The 24,629-nt window shown below is 43.8% G+C and overlaps 1 long non-coding RNA gene across 1 annotated transcript in view; it reads left to right on the top strand.

Moving 5' to 3' along the window:
* LOC143748488 (uncharacterized) overlaps positions 1-3,547 on the top strand; it is a 27,928-nt gene extending 24,381 nt beyond the window's left edge. Inside the window, exon 3 of the long non-coding RNA XR_013206800.1 lies at positions 3,460-3,547. This is a non-coding gene — a long non-coding RNA (uncharacterized LOC143748488). The remainder of the gene's footprint in view (positions 1-3,459) is intronic.
* The last annotated feature ends 21,082 nt before the right edge of the window (positions 3,548-24,629 follow it).

Raw genomic sequence — 24,629 nt, 5'->3', positions numbered from 1 at the left:
GCCGTGAGTGTGTTTATTTAACAGGTGTGCCAGATCGATATTTTCCCCTTTCTTTGCTCCGCTGCTGCGAGGGAGGAATGGCTGCCTTGTCTCATTTCGTTGAGCTTTAACTTTCTGAAGGCTGGAGGAGAATCAGCGAGGAGGAAACTATGAAACTGTAGTTTGTCAAGCTACAAGCTCCTCAGCATTTGAAGTAGTTCAACTATACTCAATCTGCCCTTTAAAAAAACAGTTATTATTAAAAGTAGTTATAAATGCACAATGATCAGGTGTTACACAGAAATTAATACTTTTGTTTATCAAGGATGCATTAATTGGTCAAGTGACAGTAAAAAAAAAACATTTAAAATGTTACAAAAGATTCTATTTCAAATAAATTATGTTCTTTTGAACTTTCTATTCATCAAAGAATCCTGAACAATAAAATGTATCACAGTTTCCACAGAAATATTGATATAAATGTTTCTTGAGCATAATTTATGGTAAACTTAAATATACTTTAATGTATATTACTTTAATTTCTATTTATTGCATTTATTAAATATATTTGTATTTACACATATGTTATGATGAAGTTGCAATTTAGTACATTTAAAATCTAAATAGCTTGAAATACGGCTCTTCTCTGGTCTCTTTTCTCTTCTCCGGCTCTTCTCCAGCTTTTTTCTGGCTTTTCTCTCTTCTCCGGCTCTTCCCTCTTCTCTGGCGCTTCTCCAGCTTTTCTCTTGCTCTTCTCTCTTCTCCGGCTCTTCCCTGTTCTCCGGCTCGTCTCTGGCTCATCTTCAGCTCTTCTCCGACTCTTCTCCAGCTCTTCTCTCGTCTCCGGCCCTTCTCCGGCTCTTCTCTCGTCTCCGGCTCTTCCCTCTTCTCCAGCTCATCTCCTGCTCGTCTTCAGCTCTTCTCTGGCTCTTCTCCAGCTCTTCTCTCGTCTCCGGCTCTTCTCCGGCTCTACTCTCTTTTCCGGCTCGTCTCCCATTTCCGGCCCGTCTCCGGCTTGTCTCCGGCTCGTCTCCGTCTTGTCTCCAGCTTTTCTCCGGCTTTTCTCCAGCGCTTCCCTCTTCTCCGGCTCGTCTTCAGCACTTCTCCACCTCGTCTCTCGTCTTTGGCTCTTCTCCAGCTCTTCTCTCTTTTCTGGCTCGTCTCCAGCTCTTCTCCGCCTTTTCTCTGGCTCGTCTCCAGCTCTTCTCTCATCTCCCGCTCTCTTCCGGCTTTTCTCCGGATCTTCTCCGGCTCTTCTCTCTTCTCCGGCTCTTCTCCGGCTTTTCTCCGGCACTTCTCCGGCTCTTCTCTCTTCTCCGCCTCGACTCCAGCTCTTCTCCCATCTCCGGCTCTTTTCCGGCTCTTTTCCGGCCCTTCTTTGATTCTTCTCCGGCTCATCTCCAACTCTTCTACGGCTCTTCTCTCTTCTCCGCCTCGTCTCCAGCTCTTCTCCCATCTCAGGCTCTTTTCCGGCCCTTCTCCGGCTCGTCACCGGCTCTTCTCTCTTCTCCGATACTTCTCCGGCTCGTCTCCAACTCTTCTACAGCCCTTCTCTCTTCTCCGCCTTGTCTCCAGCTCTTCTCCCATCTCTGTATCTTTTCCGGCTCTTCTCCGGCTCGTCTTCAGCTCTTCGCCAGCTCGTTTCTCGTCTCCGGCTCTTCTCTCTTTTTTGGCTCGTCTCCAGCTCTTCTCTGGCTTTTCTCTTGCTCTTCTCCAGCTCTTCTCTCATCTCCCGCTCTTTTCCGGCTTTTCTCCAGATCTTCTCTGGCTCTTCTCTCTTTACCGGAATTTCTCTGGCTTTTCTCCGGCACTTCTCCGGCTCTTCTCTCTTCTCCGCCTCATCTCCAGCTCTTCTCCCATCTCCGGCTCTTTTCCGGCTCTTCTCCGGCTCGTCTCTGGCTCTTCTCCGGCTCTTCTCTCTTCTCAGATTCTTCTCCGGCTCATCTCCAACTCTTCTACGGCTCTTTTCTCTTCTCCGGTTTGTCTCCAGCTCTTCTCCCATCTCCGTCTCTTTTCCGGCTCTTCTCCGGCTTGTCTCCGGCACTTCTCGTGCTCTTCTCTCTTCTCCTGCTCTTTTCTCTTCTCCGGCTCTACTTCTCCGGCTCTTCTCTCTTCTCTGGCTCTTCTCTCTTCTCCGGCTCTTCTCTCATCTCCGGCACTTCTCTCTTCTCCGGCTCTTCTCCGGCTCGTCTCCGACTCTTCTCCGGCTTGTCTCCAACTCTTCTACGGCTCTTCTCTGGCTCTTGTAGCTTCTCCAGCTCTTCTCTGGCTCTTCTCTCTTCTCCGGCTCTTCCCTCATCTCCGGCTCTTCTCTATTCTCAAGTTCTTCTCTTTTCTCCGGCTCTTCTCACTTCTCCGGCTCGACTCCGGCTCTTCTGCGGCTCGTCTCCAACTCTTCTAAGGCTCTTCTCCGGCTCTTCTCTCTTTTCCTGCTCTTCACTCTTTTCCTGCTCTTCTCTCTTCTATGGCTCTTGTCTCTTCTCCGACTCTTCTCTGGCTCTTCTCTCTTCTCCGGCTATTCTCTCATCTCCGGCCCATCTCCGGCCTTATCCGGCTCGTCTCCGGCTCTTCTCCAGTCCCTCCGGCGTGACACTTTGGATTTAATTTCCTCGCTGGCATGAAAGGGGCATGAACTCAACCAAAAATCACGAGCTGTTTTGTTGGCTGAATGAATCTAATGAATATAAAGAGATAAAAGGACAGGGAGGGCGAATGAAGGAGAGTCAATTGGCTGTGTGGCTTTTGCGGTAGGGACAATGGGACAATGACTAGAAGTTTCGTCCACTTAATGGGACTTTGTGTTTAGGTTTCATTACTAAAACCACCGTCTAATCACCAGTGCAATTCATTAATGCATTTAATCCCATATTATTTAAAGTTTTAGTTCATTTAGTTTTAGTTATTGTAGTACTTAAACCATAAAAACATTCACATTATTGTTTATTTTAGTTGAAGGTAACGATAATAACCCTGGATGACTTTCACACACAAGTAACATTCACACACAGTGCTTTACTGAACATCACGTGACTTCAGCGTCTCGTCACAAGCGTCCCAGTATCCCTTTCCATCTTTTTCTCCTCTGTTTAATTCTATATACATTGTTCAAATTTAATAGGCATCTAATTTGTGTTATCAGCTTACAGGGCAGTAAGTAATAATTTGCATGGCTGCCTTTAGCAAAAATGCTTCCATAAGCAGCCCATAGAATGGATAATCCTTCATATTGGTTATGCCCCGATGATCAATGTTTCAAGAAGAAGAAACTTTGGTGGAAGATGGAAAGATTTCTGAGGCCAGAGAGAAACCACAGAAATATGATGTTATTGCACAGAAGTTCCCTTGTTGGTGTGTTTGCTTCACTTTTTAATGCCCATCAAACTTGAACTCGTAAAGGTTTGTTTGTCAGACAATAAAAAGCAGTTTTAATTAGATTCAATTACTGATGCTTTTACTGATCAACTTTTTCTCTGATCTTAGATCCCCTTTTCCACGGAGCTCGTCACACTGCATTCTGGGATTGTCTTCTCTGCAAACACACAGAATTGGATGTTCCCTCAGGCGAGTTGTGTTCCCTACGTCAGTCTGATGCCTTCAATGCTGTCTAGATAGGTGTCAGTAAGTTCAGCGATGGTTCATTTCTGTTGTAATTGTTTTATTAATTTAGTTCATTATATATATATATATATATATATATATATATATATATATATATATATATATATATATATATAAACACAGTGATGTTTACCTGTTATCATCAACAATATATTTTTTTCAGCATTAATTACTTGTTTGTTAATGTTAGGGTGAATGAATGAATGAATGAATGTACAATGAATGAGTGTTTCATATGTACTACTGTACACCCAAAGTGCTTTACAATCAGGTGTTCTATAAAAAGGGCGTTCGTGTTAGTTCAGAATAGATTTTTTTTTTCAGATTTTTAATGAGATGTTGATTAATAAATACTGTAGAACAAGTAGTTACCTAACTAACTAACATGTTAACTAATATAAACAAATGAGAACTCATTTTCTAAAGTGGGACGGCATGTTGTAGTTCTCACTCTTTGGGTATAAATGTGTTTAATTCCCAGCAGCATTGTTGTGTTTGACCTTTAAGCTGTTTGAGGTGTTGTCGTTCTCTGAGCTGTAGTGGTGATGTAGTGGTTCTCTGAGATGTAGTGGTGATGTAGTGGTTCTCTGAGATGTAGTGGTTCTCTGAGATGTAGTGGTGATGTAGTGGTTCTCTGAGATGTAGTGGTTCTCTGAGATGTAGGGGTGATGTAGTGGTTCTCTGAGGTGTAGTGGTTCTCTTAGATGTAGGGGTGATGTAGTGGTTCTCTGAGGTGTAGTGGTTCTCTGAGATGTAGTGGTGATGTAGTGGTTCTCTGAGATGTAGTGGTGATGTAGTGGTTCTCTGAGATGTAGTGGTTCTCTGAGATGTAGTGGTGATGTAGTGGTTCTCTGAGATGTAGTGGTTCTCTGAGATGTAGGGGTGATGTAGTGGTTCTCTGAGGTGTAGTGGTTCTCTTAGATGTAGGGGTGATGTAGTGGTTCTCTGAGGTGTAGTGGTTCTCTGAGATGTAGTGGTGATGTAGTGGTTCTCTGAGATGTAGTGGTTCTCTGAGATGTAGGGGTGATGTAGTGGTTCTCTGAGATGTAGTGGTTCTCTGAGGTGTAGTAGTTCTCTGAAATGTAGTGGTTCTCTGAGATGTAGTGGTGATGTAGTGGTTCTCTGAGGTGTAGTGGTTCTCTTAGATGTAGTGGTGATGTAGTGGTTCTCTGAGGTGTAGTGGTTCTCTTAGATGTAGTGGTGATGTAGTGGTTCTCTGAGATGTAGTGGTTCTCTGAGATGTAGTGGTGATGTAGTGGTTCTCTGAGGTGTAGTGGTTCTCTTAGATGTAGTGGTGATGTAGTGGTTCTCTGAGATGTAGTGGTTCTCTGAGATGTAGTGGTGATGTAGTGGTTCTCTGAGGTGTAGTGGTTCTCTGAGATGTTGTGGTGATGTAGTGGTTCTCTGAGATGTAGTGGTTCTCTGAGATGTAGGGGGGATGTAGTGGTTCTCTGAGGTGCAGTGGTTCTCTGAGGTGTAGTGGTTCTCTGAGATGTAGTGGTTCTCTGAGGTGTAGTGGTTCTCTGAGATGTAGTGGTTCTCTGAGATGTAGTGGTGATGTAGTGGTGATGTAGTGGTTCTCTGAGATGTAGTGGTTCTCTGAGGTGTAGTGGTTCTCTGAGATGTAGTGGTGATGTAGTGGTTCTCTGAGGTGTAGTGATTCTCTGAGATGTAGTGGTGATGTAGTGGTTCTCTGAGGTGTAGTGGTTCTCTTAGATGTAGTGGTGATGTAGTGGTTCTCTGAGATGTAGTGGTTCTCTGAGATGTAGTGGTGATGTAGTGGTTCTCTGAGGTGTAGTGGTTCTCTGAGATGTAATGGTGATGTAGTGGTTCTCTGAGATGTAGTGGTTCTCTGAGATGTAGTGGTGATGTAGTGGTTCTCTGAGGTGTAGTGGTTCTCTGAGATGTAGTGGTGATGTAGTGGTTCTCTGAGGTTTAGTGGTTCTCTGAGATGTAGTGGTTCTCTGAGATGTAGTGGTGATGTAGTGGTTCTCTGAGGTGTAGTGGTTCTCTGAGATGTAGTGGTGATGTAGTGGTTCTCTGAGGTGTAGTGGTTCTCTGAGATGTAGTGGTGATGTAGTGGTTCTCTGAGGTGTAGTGGTGATGTAGTGGTTCTCTGAGATGTAGTGGTTCACTGAGATGTAGTGGTGATGTAGTGGTGCTCTGAGGGGTAGTGGTTCACTGAGATGTAGTGGTGATGTAGTGGTTGTCTGAGATGTAGTGGTGATGTAGTGGTTCTCTGAGGTGTAGTGGTTCTCTGAGATGTAGTGGTGATGTAGTGGTTCTCTGAGATGTAGTGATTCTCTTAGATATAGTGGTTTTCTGAGGTATAGTGGTGATGTAGTGGTTCTCTGAGGTGTAGTGGTTCTCTGAGGTGTAGGAGTGATGTAGTGGTTCTCTGAGGTGTAGTGGTTCTCTGAGATGTAGTAGTTCTCTGAGATGTAGTGGTGATGTAGTGGTTCTCTGAGATGTAGTGGTTCTCTGAGATGTAGTGGTGATGTAGTGGTTCTCTGAGGTGCAGTTGTTCTCTGAGATGTAGTGGTTCTCTGAGGTGTAGTGGTGATGTAGTGGTTATCTGAGGTGTAGTGGTTCTCTGAGGTGTAGTGGTGATGTAGTGGTTCTCTGAGGTGTAGTGGTTCTCTGAGATGTAGTGGTTCTCTGAGGTGTAGTGGTGATGTAGTGGTTATCTGAGGTGTAGTGGTTCTCTGAGGTTTAGTGGTGATGTAGTGGTTCTCTGAGGTGTAGTGGTTCTCTGAGGTGTAGTGGTTCTCTGAGATGTAGTGGTTCTCTGAGGTGTAGTGGTGATGTAGTGGTGATGTAGTGGTTCTCTGAGGTGTAGTGGTTCTCTGAGGTGTAGTGGTTCTCTGAGATGTAGTGGTTCTCTGAGATGTAGTGGTGATGTAGTGGTTCTCTGAGATGTAGTGGTTCTCTGAGGTGTAGTGGTGATGTAGTGGTTCTCTGAGGTGTAGTGTTTCTCTGAGGTGTAGTGGTGATGTAGTGGTTATCTGAGGTGTAGTGGTTCTCTGAGGTGTAGTGGTTCTCTGAGATGTAGTGGTAATTAAGTGGTTCTCTGAGATGTAAAGTAAGTAAGTAAGTAAAATGTATTTATTTAGCACTTTTCACAGATAGACATCACAAAGTGCTTCACAGTAAGATGTAACACAAGAACAATTTAAATACATTCCCCAAAATACAAACAACAAAACACTACAAACAGCCATACCCCTCGACTAACCAAAAGCCTGCTTGAAGAGCAAAGTCTTCAGTTGTTTTTTAAAAGAATCAACTGAATTGGCACAACGTAAAACAAGAGGCAAAGCATTCCACAGTCTGGGGGCGACTGCCTGGAATGACTGGTCCCCTCTAGTTTTAAAATGAGTAAGGGTAATGAGTATTAACAACTAATAACATCTGATCTAAAGACCTGAGGCTCCGGGTAGGAGTATTTAGCTGTATCAGGTCAGTGATGTAGGTAGGGACTTGGCCATGCAAGGCTCTAAAAGTAAGAACCAGAATTTTAAAATGAATTCTATACTGGATTGGTAACCAGTGAAGAGATGCTAAAACAGGTGTGATGTGTTCTCTTTTCTTAACGCGGGTTAAAAGCCTTGCAGCAGAGTTCTGAACAACCTGGAGACGAAAAAGCTCCTTCTTACTCAAACACGTAAAAAGACTGTTACAATAGTCTAAACGGGAGGAGATGAACGCATGAATATTCATCTCTAATTCACCTTTAGTCACAAATGATCTTAATTTTGAAATGTTCCTCAGTTGAAAAAAGCAGTTTCTAACTAATTGTTTCAAATGAAGCTCCAAGGACATAGCTGACTCAAAGACAACACCTAAGCTCCTGAGGCTCGGTTGGACAGACGAGCCTAAGTCACCAATATATTGTATTATCTTAGGGATTTTACTTTCAGGGGCGATGGTTAGTGTTTCTGTTTTGTCAGAGTTGAGAAGCAAAAAGTTCTCACATAACCACTTTTTAATGCTAGTAAGACAGTTAATTAAAGAGGACAATTTAAACAACTCAGTTTCCTTAAAGGAGCAATACAGTTGGATATCATCCGCATACAGGTGGTAAGATATGTCGCTAAACTGACTAATAACCTTGCCGAGAGGAAATATATACAAGAGGAACAAAATAGGACCCAGGACAGAACCCTGCGGAACCCCACACGACAACTCTGCAGTTCCAGACATAGTCTGATTCATATTAACACTAAAGCTTCTACCAGACAGGTAGGATGAAAACTATTTTAAGACTGATCCCGACATGCCAACCAGATCACGAAGTCTATTTATCATAATATTATGATCAATTGTGTCAAAAGCTGATGAGAGGTCCAATAGGACCAACACGGTGTATTTTTTAGAGTCAGCTGACATCATAATATCACTTGAGACTTTAAGTAACGCTGTTTCTGTGGAATGTTTTTTGCGAAAACCAGACTGGAATTTGTCAAATAACTCATGATTCTCTAGGAAAAGGGTGAGTTTTGTAGTGTAGTGGTTCTCTGAGATGTAGTGGTTATGTAGTGGTTCTCTGAGGTGTAGTGGTTCTCTGAGATGTAGTGGTGATGTAGTGGTTCTCTGAGATGTAGTGGTTCTCTGAGATGTAGTGGTGATGTAGTGGTTCTCTGAGGTGTAGTGGTTCTCTGAGATGTAGTGGTTCTCTGATAAGTAGTGGTGATGTAGTGGTTCTCTGAGGTGTAGTGGTGGTGTAGTGGTTCTCTGAGATGTAGTGATTCTCTGAGATGTAGGAGTGATGTAGTGGTTCTCTGAGATGTAGTGGTTCTCTGAGATGTAGTGGTGATGTAGTGGTTCTCTGAGATGTAGTGGTTCTCTGAGATGTAGTGGTTATCTGAGGTGTAGTGGTGATGTTGTGGTTCTCTGAGGTGTAGTGGTTCTCTGAGATGTAGTGGTTCTCTGAGATGTAGTGGTGATGTAGTGGTTCTCTGAGATGTAGTGGTGTAGTGGTTCTCTGAGATGTAGTGGTTCTCTGAGATGTAGTGGTGATGTAGTGGTTCTCTGAGATGTAGTGGTTCTCTGAGATGTAGTGGTTATCTGAGGTGTAGTGGTGATGTTGTGGTTCTCTGAGGTGTAGTGGTTTGCTGAGTGTATGCAGGTATGGAGAGCGTTGGCTGTTAGCGCTCGAGCCTATCTCTCGCACCGGACGCTGATAACAGGAGGTCAGACCGATTACTTCAAGCTGTCGGATGAACAGCCTATCCGGAACGATAACCTTGCGACACCAGGAACACTACAAATCCTCTTAAGACACAACCAGGGTCCGGTTATCACACCAGATGTTTAACCTGTGAGGAACAACAAAAGAGCTTCTGTTCGAATATCAGTCACTTCAGGAGAACATATGATAATATCCTCACAACACACTTCTGCTTATTTGAGCAAAATTGCACAGAAAAAATATTGTTCTCAGAGAATATATACATGGAACTTTATATAAAATCCAGTAAAGTAATTATGCATTTTATAGTAACACTTTACAAAAAGGGTTAATTAACATTAGATAACTATTTATAGTTAACATTAACTAAAAAGGAACAATATTTCTTCAGCATTTATTAATCTTAGTTAATATTAATTTCTACATTTACCATTACGTTATTAAAATCAAAGGTTGTATTTGTTAACATTAGTTAATGCACTGTGGACTAACATGAACAAACAATGAACAAACAATGAACAGCTGTATTTTTATTAACAAACATTAACAAAGATTAAAAAATATTGTAACAAATATTTTTTTCTCATTTTTAGTTCATTTTAGTTAATACATTAACTAATTTTAATTAAAGAACCTTATTGTAAATATATATATATATATATATATATATATATATATATATATATATATATATATATATATATACCGTTATATACACTCTTTCTTATCCTCTCCATGAGTGTCTTTAATAGTATCTGGTCAGAAGAGAAGCAGTTCCAGTAAATCTGTCAGATGAAGAGTTTGAGTTTGAGTTCCTTTGTGTTATAAAACACGGATCGGGATTTCTGTTGCTTTCAGCTCATCCTTACGATGGATATTTCAGAACAAACAAACAAAGTGCTGTCAACACCAACTTCCTGCAAAAGCCGTCCAATCAATTATTCTTATAAATAAAAGATTTAAAGTGGGCTGTCTTTAAAGATTGATTAAAACAGTAAAGATTTTACTCCATGTCATGCTGATTAAAATCGCAAGCTTTGTAATTCACAGTGCTGTCTGATGAGAAATCCCTTTCACTTGCTGAAATCATTGTTGATTCAGTTATGATATCAATAGGAAAATAATTAATAACCATGCTTTAGGGTGGCGACAGCTCCTGTCATTTAATCAATGCAAACAAATCACACAGTGCCATGATTATCTGGAGGAGGGTGAATATTAATGTATGAACGGCCGCATGCATTAAAGAGGAACAGAATCAGCAGCTAAAGTTCTTCTTTCAGAGTTTAAAGAAAAACTCTTTATCTATACAACAAATATTTCAGATTGGATTGGCTATGTTCAAAAGCAGATTTATTGAATATTGGTGCCTTTTATCATATTGCTATTAAAGCAATAATCACTGTAATGCTAAGCCTGGCTTATTGCTTTAAGAAATGCATATTCTGTAGTAAAGAGAGGAAATCACACCTGTGAATCTGTAGGTACAGAATAGAAATGAATTGAAATCTGACGAGTCTGGCATGTAAAACCTCCCTCAAATTAGCCAGTCTCAAAAACAGATATTACTCTGGAAAGCTTTTTATTGGTGAAGTAATGGCATTTGGGAAGAGCCAGATTCCCTGGTTTCATTATTTGATAAGAATGCACTTAATGAAAATATCAGCCAGAAGCAATACATGCGAACACTTGATTTCAGAGTCCTTGAAGGCCAGAAGTAGAGAAAAGGGAGTGTGACAGTATTACCATCGACCAGCCTTTATCAAATCACTCCTGAAACAGCAGACGACTTAATGGATGTCATTTCAAGTGGGGAAACCAAAAGGAAGGTCTCTTCCGCTCTTGACTCGATCCCGCGCCACAGAGGAGAAGTCATTATCAGAGGCTGAGTTGAGTTCTTACCTAGACAGGACAGCAGATTCCCTCAGTTACAAAAGAGCGTTTAAATCAGTCACTTATAAGGATCCAGTGGATGCGGTCTGTTTGAAACAGGGCCGATCACAATATATATTGTGATCGCCCTGTTACAGACCCCCAAGCTTCGTGTGGCCTTCAGGTTAGCTCAAGAACAGTGTGTAGAGCTTCATGGAATGGGTTTCCATGGCCAAGCAGCTGCATCCAAGCCTTACGTCACCAACTGCAGTGCAAAGCGTGGGATGCAGTGGAGTAAAGCGTGGGATGCAGTGTTGTAAAGAGTGGGATAAAGTGGAGTAAAGCGTGGGATGCAGTGGTGTAAAGCGTGGGATGCAGTGGTGTAAAGTGTGGGATGCAGTGGAGTAAAGCGTAGGATGCAGTGGAGTAAAGCGTGGGATGCAGTGGAGTAAAGCGTGGGATGCAGTGGAGTAAAGCGTGGGATGCAGTGGTGTAAAGCGTGGGATGCAGTGGTGTAAAGCGTGGGATGCAGTGGAGTAAAGCGTGGGATGGAGTGGTGTAAAGTGTGGGATGCAGTGGTGTAAAGACTGGGATACAGTGGTGTAAAGCGTGGGATGCAGTGGTGTAAAGCGTGGGATGGAGTGGTGTAAAGCGTGGGATGCAGTGGTGTAAAGCGTTGGATGCAATGGTGTAAAGCGTGGGATGCAGTGGTGTAAAGCATGGGATGCAGTGGTGTAAAGCGTGGTATGCAGTGGTGTAAAGCGTGGGATGCAGTGGTTTAAAGAGTGAGATGCAGTGGAGTAAAGCGTGGGATGCAGTGGTGTAAAGCGTGGGATGCAGTGGTTTAAAGAGTGAGATGCAGTGGAGTAAAGCGTGGGATGCAGTGGTGTAAAGCGTGAGATGCAGTGGAGTAAAGCGTGGGATGCAGTGGTGTAAAGCGTGGGATGCAGTGGAGTAAAGCGTGGGATGGAGTGGTGTAAAGTGTGGGATGCAGTGGTGTAAAGAGTGGGATACAGTGGTGTAAAGCGTGGGATGCAGTGGTGTAAGGCGTGGGATGGAGTGGTGTAAAGCGTTGGATGCAGTGGTGTAAAGCGTGGGATGCAATGGTGTAAAGCGTGGGATGCAGTGGTGTAAAGCATGGGATGCAGTGGTGTAAAGCGTGGCATGCAGTGGAGCAAAGCGTGGGATGCAGTGGAGTAAAGCCTGGGATGCAGTGAAGTAAAGCGTGGGATGCAGTGGTGTAAAGCGTGGGATGCAATGGAGTAAAGCGTGGGATGCCATGGTGTAAAGCCTGGGATGCAGTGGAGTAAAGCTTGGGATGCAGTGGAGTAAAGCGTGGGATGCAGCAGTGGAGTAAAGCGTGGGAGGCAGTGGTGTAAAGCGTGGGATGCAGTGGAGTAAAGCGTGGGATGCATTGGTGTAAAGAGTGGGATACAGTGGAGTAAAGCGTGGGATGCAGTGGAGTAAAGCGTGGGATGCAGTGGTGTAAAGAGTGGGATACAGTGGAGTAAAGCGTGGGATGCAGTGGTGTAAAGCGTGGGATGCAGTGGAGTAAAGCGTGGAATACAGTGGTGTAAAGAGTGGGATGCAGTGGAGTAAAGCGTGGGATGCAGTGTAGTAAAGAGTGGGATGCAGTGGTGTAAAGCGTGGGATGCAGTGGAATAAAGCGTGGGATGCAGTGGTGTAAAGAGTGGGATGCAGTGGAGTAAAGCTTTGGATGCAGTGGAGTAAAGCCTGGGATGCAGTGGTTTAAAGAGTGGGATGCAGTGGTGTAAAGTGTGGGATGCAGTGGAGTAAAGTGTGGGATGCAGTGGACTAAAGCATGGGATGCAGTGGAGTAAAGCGTGGGATGCAGTGGAGTAAAGTGTGGGATGCAGTGGAGTAAAGCGTGGGATGCAGTGGACTAAAGCGTGGGATGCAGTGGTATAAAGCGTGGGATGCAGTGGTGTAAAGCGTGGGATGCAGTGGAGTAAAGTGTGGGATGCAGTGGACTAAAGCGTGGGATGCAGTGGAGTAAAGCGTGGGATGCAGTGGAGTAAAGCGTGGGATGCAGTGGAGTAAAGCGTGGGATGCAGTGGAGTAAAGTGTGGGATGCAGTGGAGTAAAGCGTGGGATGCAGTGGACTAAAGCGTGGGATGCAGTGGTGTAAAGCGTGGGATGCAGTGGTGTAAAGCGTGGGATGCAGTGGAGTAAAGCGTGGGATGCAGTGGAATAAAGCTTGGGATGCAGTGGTGTAAAGCGTGGGATGCAGTGGAGTAAAGCTTGGGATGCAGTGGTGTAAAGCTTGGGATGCAGTGGTGTAAAGCGTGGGATGCAGTGGAGTAAAGTGTGGGATGCAGTGGAGTAAAGCGTGGGATGCAGTGGAATAAAGCTTGGGATGCAGTGGAGTAAAGCGTGGGATGCAGTGGACTAAAGCGTTGGATGCAGTGGAGTAAAGCGTGGGATGCAGTGGACTAAAGCGTGGGATGCAGTGGTGTAAAGCGTGGGATGCAGTGGAGTAACACACGTGGGATGCAGTGGAGTAACACACGTGGGATGCAGTGGAGTAAAGCGTGGGATGCAGTGGACTAAAGTGTGGGATGCAGTGTAGTAACACACGTGGGATGCAGGTAACACACATTCTCTCTTTTCATTAGCAGAAATGTACAACAAAGTTCATTCACCCCAATTTACATTCTGTAAATGTAATTTATCAAATACAATCAGCGATATGAACATGACTGTTTAAAACAATGTTATTTTTGCTTCCCAACACAGCCCGGGTGTTTTGAGTTCAAATGTCTTTTTGATGGTTTTAGCGCCTCATTTGACACAATTTCTCAACATTCAACACACTGCGCCTTCGGCTTAAGCGGGTCGCACACCGGACGAGAAGCGCAGCGACACGTCGTGCCACGTCTTTAAAGGAGCTGTATGTAAGAAATTTATTTCAATTAATCATAAAATGGCCCTGATATGTCACTAGACATTAAGTATAATGTTCATTTCAAATACTTATATCACTGACAACAGTAGTCCGGCCAAGATATTGTCATTTAAAAAGTGAAGTTGCAGCCCTCAACTGATGTTGATGTTGTCATGTTGTGTTTTGGTCTGATGCGCCACCCTCCACCTATCCACCAATCACGAAGTCAGTAGTGTTGCGGCATCCGCGTTGCCAGCTCTGCTAGTTACCACAGCTGCAGCTACAAACGTGTCGGAATCGGATTAAAAAAAAATGTTTAACGTTGTGAAACCAAAAAAAACTCGTTATGAATCCGAAATACTTCGTGACAAATTTTTGCGATATATAATAACTTTGCAAAACATCTCTCATTTGAAGCATAAACATAATTAACAGAAAAAGCTTCTTGTATCAGCCTACGTTCCTGCTGTATCCTGCAGCGTATCTGGCAACCTGGAGTCAGGGAGGAGGGAGGAGGGAGAGGGGATACACCGCTCTACAGTCATTTGAAAGTGATTGCAGTACCAGTTTTGGCCACATTCTTACATACTGCTCCTTTAAAATTCAAACACCTTATTTTCTATGAGTGTACACACACCGGCAGGTCCCTCACACACACCTTGTTCAAAATCCTTTAGCGCCACAGAGAGCCATTGACATAGTTTTATATTAAATTTACATTATATTTGTCTCAAATCATCGTTAAAGTATATGCTGACTTCACCTTGTGCTGCAAGATACATTTAGTTTTACATGAATTTACAGAAATCAGCTGCGTCGATGAAAATGATCAGATTTTCAGGTGAGATTCTCAATTAATTCAGTTAACTTACATCCCGAGGTAAAGTGTTCAGACTGCAGACACAGCAACGGTTGTATTTAATTTTACAGTACAATCATAACTTAGTACATACATTATCTTAATTTCATAATGTCCTTAAACATAACAATATTGCTGGCCATAAACTGAGAAAGTGTGCGTCCGGTGTGCGATTCCTCGAGTTCACCTAGACGCTTCTCGTCTGGTGTGCAATCCTCTTTAGTCTCAGTACCTGCCCTTATAAAACCAAATTGAATGTATTCGTATCTTCTCACCACACACACTTAGAAGCTTTTGCTTGCACAGGTCTGTCTCCCACATCTGCCAGAAAACAATCCATATTACAGTAACGTAATGTTACTGCATCTAATCGAACAAACGTTCAATCTGACTTTGTGACGTGATTGGTCTTGCGATATTTAAACATAAATGAGCTTTTAGATAATGCATCTTGACTTGACTTGAGTGTTTTTTTTTATCATTTAAATTCATAAGAACAATTAGATAATTAGAAAATAAAAAGATTTGTCAATTAAAAAATAAATAAAAGTGTATTTGGGGTTAGTCTACCGCTGCCTACACGGCCCACCGGTTGAGAATCACTGGAGTAAAGCGTCAGATGTGTAAAACGGCTTGTCAGAGCATTTGAGTTTAGTCTTTGTAGGCATATTGCGCTTGTAATATCAAGCATGTCCCCTCTTTATGACTTTATTTATCTTTATAAGGGCCGGCTCACACCGAACACGTTTTTCAGAGGTCAGTGGAATCTAACAAAAACACAAAGTTTAGAGACGTGTTTTTTAAAAGTTGAACTTTCTTTAACTTGAACTCCACATGATTAGATCATGCAGGAGACGGCTGAAAATGTCGGTGGACAGTGAATGAAAAACCCTTTCTGTGTGAATAACTGAAAGCTGCATGGATATATCTGCATACCATCATATAGAAATGATGTTGAAAATGTTCAGTCGATTCACACTTTATATCATCGCCACACTTTATATCACCCAGTCCTAGAAAGCAGTAATGCTTAAACACATTTGACTAGCTAGTTCATAAAGCCGACAACTCATTCACTAACAATACTGACTAGCTATTGCTAATATCCAGCACTAGTGCTAATGTGCAGTGCTAATGCTAATGTGCAGTACCAACGCTGGCCACTAGCTGTTATTATTCATTACATGACTTCATTGGTCTTTAGGGAAAAGGGACATATCTAAAATCATAATGCTGAAAAAAACCATCATGACAATATGTTGCCTATTTTATTACTTCAAAAAAAAGTATTGGAATAAAATAAAATAATTTTCCATTTTATTTCCATTAAACATTTTTGTTGCTCTAAATAAAATTAATGTTAACTGAAATAAAATAAAATGTAAAAAATAGTTGCCAAGATAACATTTCTCTTTTTCATTAAGTTTAACTTTTTGTACTAAAATAACTAGAACTAAAACTGAAATAAAAATTAATAAAAACTGTAGACATATTTAAAAAACAAATTGACAAAAATACACAACTAAATTTCTAAAAAATTACCTGAAATTAAAATAAAGATGTAAAAATATACAAAAAATAATAATTCTAAATATTAATAAAAACTATGATACTAAATGATAGTAAAACAACAGTGAAGTAGATTAATCAAACATTCATGAAAATCAAATTTCTATTTTGAAATTCCTTCTGATAATCCACAGACAAACCTGTGCTTTTGAACATATAGCGTATAATTGTGAGAACATTAGCCAGTATATTTATAAATAATTCATAATTTGGGTTTACGATGTAAAGTCCTGGTTTGGACTGATATGACGTGAGTAAATGATGCCACAGATAATTTCTGAACTATATCTTTAATTGTATTGCTCTGTACTGTTTTCTCTTGTGCTGAAGTTTAGGAGAAACATCTGAGACTCAGAGGATCGTGTGTGAACGAGCTGCCGGAGCACGAAACTCTTCCTCAGCATCAGTACGGACTGACGGGAGACGAGAGGAAGGAATCGGGTGAAGTCATCAGGTTAATTCTGCAACATGTCCGTTTATCTCATGCGCTGTCTGTCTGTTTCTATCTGATGCAGCATGCCATAGATATCCTAATCTGGGCTCGGATGATTGTGTCATCTTACGGCGCTCAGATTTATTATTTTGTTTCATATTTGTGTATAAACTTTGACACTTTCACTGTCGCATGAAATGAAGTGATTTAAAGGAAATCAGATTTATCAGAGAGAGGAACCGTATTATTCTAGAGAGCGTCTGATTGGTCAGAATTGTGTATACTGAATCTAAAAAGATGGCACAATATTTTTGGTCCATTTTTCTTCAAGAGAAAACAAAATTATTTAATTTAGTTTAATCAAATTTAATTATGTCTATTAAAAGTTATTTTTAGGAGTACACCAGCATATAGAAGAGCTCAAAAGTACAGATGCCAAAAGCCACAAAAGCCCAGATCTAATTTCAAGGTGTTTTTAATTATGTTGCATCATAAAGGCCAAACTTCCAGTTGAAAACGGTTGCTTTACAGCAGAAAGGTCCGTTTCTGTAGCTTTGTGTGTGTTTGGCCTGTTCAGGGCCCTGAGAAGCCAGCGCTCTGAATCTGAAGCCACACAGGTTTGGATAATGTTGCGTTCGGTGCCACAAAAGCAGACGAATCGCTGCACATTAAGAGCGGCCACACAAAGAACAACAATGGCGTGCATAAACAGCGTTTGAGGCTTTGAGAGGCGTTGAGGGGCGTCCGCTGAGTCGGCTCATTGTGACGAGGTGAAAAGAGGCCTAATGAACAGGAAGCCTGACTTGAGCCGCTGACAGGAGCCATACAACGGCAGTATTGTGGGCCTGCCACCGACCCCGTGGGTCCCGCATTAGGAGGAGTGATGAGAAACTCGCCTCTTTGACACACACAGACTCAAACCCGGGGGAAAAGCGCTAACTTTCGCCTGCTCTCCACCTGGAGCGCCGCGGACACCAGAGGCTTACAGTTCCTCTAGCCGTTAAATCTTTCTACAGTGTATTTATGGCAAGAACTGGTGTTTTAGTGTTATTATGAACATTGCCGTTACATTCAGAGATTGTCAGAATACGAAATATTGCTAAATGTAAAGTGTCGCACTTCACCATCTAACAGGGGAACGTGTCCTTTTGTGTAGTGACATCACTATAACACACACAGGCTGTGCATAACTTTAGCATGAACACTTTAACTTGTGTGGAAATGGGCATGGAACGATGAATAAAATATGGTAACATCTAAATGTACTTACTTTGTTAGATATTATTAACTAATATTATAAAAATATATTATTTAACATCAATCAACCAACATCAATTTCAACATCAACATCAAAAATACATCAAATTGTATCAACTAATTTTTATATTTTAAATAAAACAGAAATAACTCTTTAAGGTAACTATTGCAGGTCTCCACTTCATAAAGTGAATAGTGATTTTATTAACTAAAATGACTTTGGTCCTCTGTTAGATGTTAAGTGTGACACTCATTATCTTATAATCATAATCATAAACAAACTGGTTTGCAGTGCTGATTGTTTACAGGTCTTAGTTATTCTTCTAGTTATTTACCTATATAAGGAGTCTGGCACCTTCACAGAGAATGTCTCTCGTCCATATGGCAGTAAAAGGTGTGTGTGTGTCCGTGACGGGATTCAGACTGCAGCCAAAGGGGAAACTTTGAAGTAAATGTGGTGGAGCAGAGAGACTCTGGCAACTTCACTTTTCTCTGCTTTTGAGCAAAGTCTCAGATAAGCTTCAGACGAGCTCGTAACCAGCTCTCTCGTTGAGCTTCAGACTCGTGACCAGCGCTCTCTCGATGAGCTTCAGACTCGTGACCAGCGCTCTCTCGATGAGCTTCAGACTCGTGACCAGCGCTCTCTCGATGAGCTTCAGACTCGTGACCAGTGCTCTCTCGATGAGCTTCAGACGAGCTCGTAACCAGCGCTCTCTCGATGAGCTTCAGACTCGTGACCAGTGCTCTCTCGATGAGCTTCAGACTTGTGACCAGCGCTCTCTCGATGAGCTTCAGACTCGTGACCAGCGCTCTCTCGATGAGCTTCAGACTCGTGACCAGTGCTCTCTCGATGAGCTTCAGACGAGCTCGTAACCGGCGCTCTCTCGATGAGCTTCAGACTCGTGACCAGTGCTCTCTCGATGAGCTTCAGACGAGCTCGTAACCAGCGCTCTCTCGATGAGCTTCAGACTCGTGACCAGCGCTCTCTCGATGAGCTTCAGACTCGTGACCAGCGCTCTCTCGATGAGCTTCAGACTCGTGACCAGCGCTCTCTCGATGAGCTTCAGACTCGTGACCAGCGCTCTCTCGATGAGCTTCAGACCCGTGACCAGCGCTCTCTCGATGAGCTTCAGACTCGTGACCAGCGCTCTCTCGATGAGCTTCAGACTCGTGACCAGTGTTCTCTCGATGAGCTTCAGACTCGTGACCAGCGCTCTCTCGATGAGCTTCAGACTTGTGACCAGCGCTCTCTCGATGAGCTTCAGACTCGTGACCAGCGCTCTCTCGATGAGCTTCAGACTCGTGACCAGCGCTCTCTCGATAAGCTTCAGACTCGTGACCAGCGCTCTCTCGATAAGCTTCAGACTCGTGACCAGCGCTGTCTCGATGAGCTTCAGACTCGTAACCGGCGCTGTCTTGATGAGCTTCAGACTCGTGACCAGTGCTCTCTCGATGAGCTTCAGACTCGTGACCAGCGCTGTCTCGATGAGCTTCAGACTCGTGACCAGTGCTCTCTCGATGAGCTTCAGACGAGCTCGTAACCGGCGCTCTCTCGATGAGCTTCAGACTCGTAACCAGCGTTCTCTCGATGAGCTTCAGACGAGCTCGTAACCAGCGCTCTCTCGATGAGCTTCAGACTCGTGACCAGCGTTCTCTCGATGAGCTACAGACTCGTGACCAGCACTCTCTCGATGATCTTCAAACTCGTGACCAGCACTCTCTCGATGAGCTTCAGACTCGTGACCAGCGCTGTCTCGATGAGCTTCAGACTCGTAACCGGCGCTCTCTCGATGAGCTTCAGACTCGTGACCAGTGCTCTCTCGATGAGCTTCAGACGAGCTCGTAACCGGCGCTCTCTCGATGAGCATCAGACTCATAACCGGAGTTCTCTCGATGAGCTTCAGACTCATAACCGGCGTTCTCTCGATGAGCTTCAGACTCGTGACCAGCGCTGTCTCGATGAGCTTCAGACTCGTAACCGGCGCTCTCTCGATGAGCTTCAGACTCGTGACCAGTGCTCTCTCGATGAGCTTCAGACTCGTGACCAGCGCTGTCTCGTTGAGCTTCAGACTCGTGAGCAGCGCTCTCTCGATGAGCTTCAGACTCGTGACCAGCGCTCTCTCGATGAGCTTCAGACTCGTGACCAGCGCTCTCTCGATGAGCTTCAGACTCGTGACCAGCGCTCTCTCGATTAGCTTCAGACTCGTGACCAGCGCTCTCTCGATGAGCTTCAGACTCGTGACCAGCGCTCTCTCGATGGGCTTCAGACTCGTGACCAGTGCTCTCTCGATGAGCTTCAGACTCGTGACCAGCGTTCTCTCGATGAGCTTCAGACTCGTAACCGGCGCTGTCTCGATGAGCTTCAGACTCGTGACCAGTGCTCTCTCGATGAGCTTCATACTCGTGACCAGCGCTGTCTCGATGAGCTTCAGACGAGCTCGTAACCGGCACTCTCTCGATGAGCTTCAGACTCATAACCGGCGTTCTCTCGATGAGCTTCAGACGAGCTCGTAACCGGCGCTCTCTCGATGAGCTTCAGACTCATAACCGGCGTTCTCTCGATGAGCTTCAGACTCATAACCGGCGTTCTCTCGATGAGCTTCAGACTCGTGACCAGCGCTGTCTCGATGAGCTTCAGACTCGTAACCGGCGCTCTCTCGATGAGCTTCAGACTCGTGACCAGTGCTCTCTCGATGAGCTTCAGACTCGTGACCAGCGTTCTCTCGATGAGCTTCAGACTCGTAACCGGCGCTGTCTCGATGAGCTTCAGACTCGTGACCAGTGCTCTCTCGATGAGCTTCAGACTCGTGACCAGCGCTGTCTCGATGAGCTTCAGACTCGTGACCAGGGCTCTCTCGATGAGCTTCAGACTCATGACCAGTGCTCTCTCGATGAGCTTCAGACGAGCTCGTAACCGGCGCTCTCTCGATGAGCTTCAGACTCATAACCGGCGTTCTCTCGATGAGCTTCAGACTTGTAACCGGCATTCTCTCGATGAGCTTCAGACTCGTAACCGGCATTCTCTCGATGAGCTTCAGACTCGTGACCAGCGCTGTCTCGATGAGCTTCAGACTCGTAACCGGCGCTCTCTCGATGAGCTTCAGACTCGTGACCAGTGCTCTCTCGATGAGCTTCAGACTCGTGACCAGCGTTCTCTCGATGAGCTTCAGACTCGTAACCGGCGCTGTCTCGATGAGCTTCAGACTCGTGACCAGTGCTCTCTCGATGAGCTTCAGACTCGTGACCAGCGCTGTCTCGATGAGCTTCAGACTCGTGACCAGGGCTCTCTCGATGAGCTTCAGACTCATGACCAGTGCTCTCTCGATGAGCTTCAGACGAGCTCGTAACCGGCGCTCTCTCGATGAGCTTCAGACTCATAACCGGCGTTCTCTCGATGAGCTTCAGACTCATAACCGGCGTTCTCTCGATGAGCTTCAGACTCGTGACCAGCGCTGTCTCGATGAGCTTCAGACTCATAACTGGCGCTCTCTCGATGAGCTTCAGACTCGTGACCAGTGCTCTCTCGATGAGCTTCAGACTCGTGACCACTGCTCTCTCGATGAGCTTCAGACTCGTGACCAGCGCTCTCTCGATGAGCTTCAGACTCGTAACCGGCATTCTCTCGATGAGCTTCAGACTCGTAACTGGCGTTCTCTCGATGAGCTTCAGACTCGTTCTCTCGATGAACTTCAGACTCGTAACCGGCGCTGTCTCGATGAGCTTCAGACTCGTAACCGGCGTTCTCTCGATGCGCTTCAGACTCGTAACCGGCGCTCTCTCGATGAGCTTCAGACGAGCTCATAACCGGCGCTCTCTCGATGAGCTTCAGACGAGCTCGTAACCGGCGCTCTCTCGGTGAGCTTCAGACTCGTAACCAGCGTTCTCTCGATGAGCTTCAGACTCGTAACCGGCGCTCTCTCGATGAGCTTCAGACTCGTGACCAGCGCTGTCTCGATGAGCTTCAGACTCGTAACCGGCGTTCTCTCGATGAGCTTCAGACTCGTAACCGGCGCTCTCTCGATTAGCTTCAGACTCGTGACCAGCGCTCTCTCGATGAGCTTCAGACTCGTAACCGGCGTTCTCTCGATGAGCTTCAGACTCGTAACCGGGGCTCTCTCGATGAGCTTCAGACTCGTAACCAGCGTTCTCTCGATGAGCTTCAGACTCATAACCGGCGCTCTCTCGATGAGCTTCAGACTTGTAACCGGCATTCTCTCGATGAGCTTCAGACTCGTAACCGGCATTCTCTCGATGAGCTTCAGACTCGTAACCGGCGCTGTCTCGATGAGCTTCAGACTCGTAACCGGCGCTGTCTCGATGAGCTTCAGACTCGTAACCGGCGCTCTCTCGATGAGCTTCAGACTCGTAACCAGCGTTCTCTCGATGAGCTTCAGACTCGTAACCAGCGTTCTCTCGATGAGCTTCAGACTCGTAACCGGCGCTGTCTCGATGAGCTTCAGACTCGTAACCGGCGCTCTCTCAATGAGCTTCAGACTCGTAACCGGCGCTCTCTCGATGAGCTTCAGACTCGTAACCGGCGCTCTCTCGATGAGCTTCAGACTCGTAACCGGCATTCTCTCGATGAGCTTCAGACTCGTAACCGCTGTTCTCTCGATGAGCTTCAGACTCGTTCTCTCGATGAGCTTCAGACCCGTAACCGGCGCTGTCTCGATGAGCTTCAGACTCGTAACCGGCGTTCTCTCGATGAGCTTCAGACTCGTAACCGGCGTTCTCTCGATGAGCTTCAGACTCGTTTTCTCGATGAGCTTCAGACTCGTTCTCTCGATGAGCTTCAGACTCGTAACCGGCGCTCTCTTGATTAGCTTCGGACTCGTATCCAGCATTCTCTCGGTGACCGCAGACAATGCGATGACATCAGGAAGAACAGGAACCTTATTTACTGATGAGTTCAGCCTCGCCCCATTGTCCCATCCTTTCATTTGCAGCTTTGCTCTCGCGGATAGAGAATCAAAGGCCATTTAAGCAGAGGTGACGGAGCATGCAGAGGATTCAGACTGAGAACAGGCCACCAGTTTCCTATTTGCCTGAAGCTTCAGGCCAGCAGCTCAGAACGGGTGGATCCGTTATCAGTGTGCCGAACCCAACGCATACTGATGATGGCTGTGAAGACCGAGGGAATATGAGAGACGCTTTCATGATGATGAAGATCGTTTCTTTCTTAACAAATAGGAGCTTAGTGGTGATCATTTTTGCAATATACATTTTTTTTTTTAATCAGCAGTATTTGTGCAGTGTTCATTTTGGCACCCATTTTTTACTTAGTCTTAGTCTTCATCTTCAGACAAAAATGCTTATTGGTCTTAAGCCACATTTTAGTCATTTTGTCTTTCATAGTTTTTGTCTAGTTTTAGTTGTCGAAAAGTCATTGCATTTTTTGTCAACTTTGTCATTACTTTTAGTCAAACTCAGGTTACCGACATTAATTTTGGTAGTTATTTTATATGTGCTGTAATCTGTAGACAAAAAAATGTCATTACAATTGTTCCTCTCTAGGGTAGTTCAATTAAGCTTATGAGAAATTTGAATCAAGGTAACAGGCTGTATTGACATTGCACTCTTTAGCAGTAGCACTTGTGCAATTCTACATATCCCTGTTGCTTAGTTTCAGTTTTTAGAGTAACGTTACCCCCGGTACTCTTCCGCAGACTGCACACACACCTTTTCCATTAAGGGACAATATTTGCCCTCTTTAATCGATTTTTCCAGTTCATTTCTTACCTTTAAAAATACCTTAAAATAAATAATGCTTTAAATAAAACAATGTTCAACAAATTTGCAATGATGGTAAAAACAAAGTGATACTTTTAAATATTAAATTAAAATCACCAGTAGGTGGCAGTAAGTCATTGTCTTTATTAGTGAGTCATCGACTCATTCATTCCTTCTGTAACGAAGCAGTGGCTGTATTTATGAACGATCATTGAACTCACGATTCGTTCAAGCCACAGATTCGTTCTCGAATCACCGCTGTGTGCTGCAGTTCTGCTGTGGCTTACGTTGTAAAATAGAGCAATAAGCCTACTGACAATGCTGTTTTAAATTTAGTACATCACTTAATGTTACCCTTTTGTTTGTTGAACGGTTGTATAAAATCAATGTCACATTTGAAATCGTGTGGATATTCAGGAAACATTGCATTTTTGCTCGTATAATATGGTCAACATTAAAAGCACGGATATCAGACTGCATTTTGATCGCAGATTTAGTGACAAGCGGCTCGTGACAGAACACAGACCGACTGAATGATACTTTAATTTAAGTAGAAAATCTCAAATGAAGATTGCTGAACTCCAGTTTACTTTTCTGTTTTTTTCAGATCATCCGCTTCTTCAGCAGTGTAGAGAGAGGGCGCGCATGTTGCCAGATAGCTACTATTGAAAACAACGGGTGGAAAACGTGTTACTTTACCAGAGAAGCTCTGACTGGGGGTTTAAATAATTGAAATCTGGCAACCGTAAGCATGAACGCTGCAAACACAGTCTGACTGTAATATGTCGTCTCCTTTATTCGACAAAAACAAGTGGTTTTTGTCAAGTTTTTTTTTTCTTCTTTTAACCAGTCAGTTTCGTCATTTTTTGTCAACAATATTGCATGTGTTGATATAGTCACAGTTATCGTTTAAAGACGTGGGTGTCGTCTCTCATCTTGTCTTAGGGGAAAAAAGGTCGTCAACGAATATTTTTGGTCATAGTTTTCGTTAACGAAATTAACACTGTATTTATGGCATAATGATCAAAACCACAGAAAATTATTTATACTGGTCATTTTATTTATTTATTTATTTATTTATGTTTAAAGAGTGTTTATTTACTTAAAAAATTAACCATTATATACCTGCATTTTTATTGAAGCACTTTGATAAATGATGAGTAAAAGTTTATTTCTTTGAGCTGTCGTGTTAAACCATCTTTCCTATGTGGAGGAT

The sequence above is a fragment of the Siphateles boraxobius genome, unplaced genomic scaffold, assembly GCF_051911475.1.
Source record: "Siphateles boraxobius isolate OS27281-9 unplaced genomic scaffold, OSU_SipBor_1 238, whole genome shotgun sequence".
NCBI classification, from domain to species: domain Eukaryota; kingdom Metazoa; phylum Chordata; class Actinopteri; order Cypriniformes; family Leuciscidae; genus Siphateles; species Siphateles boraxobius.
Note: the sequence above shows the minus strand (reverse complement) of the source record. Positions and strands in the feature narration are given on the sequence as shown.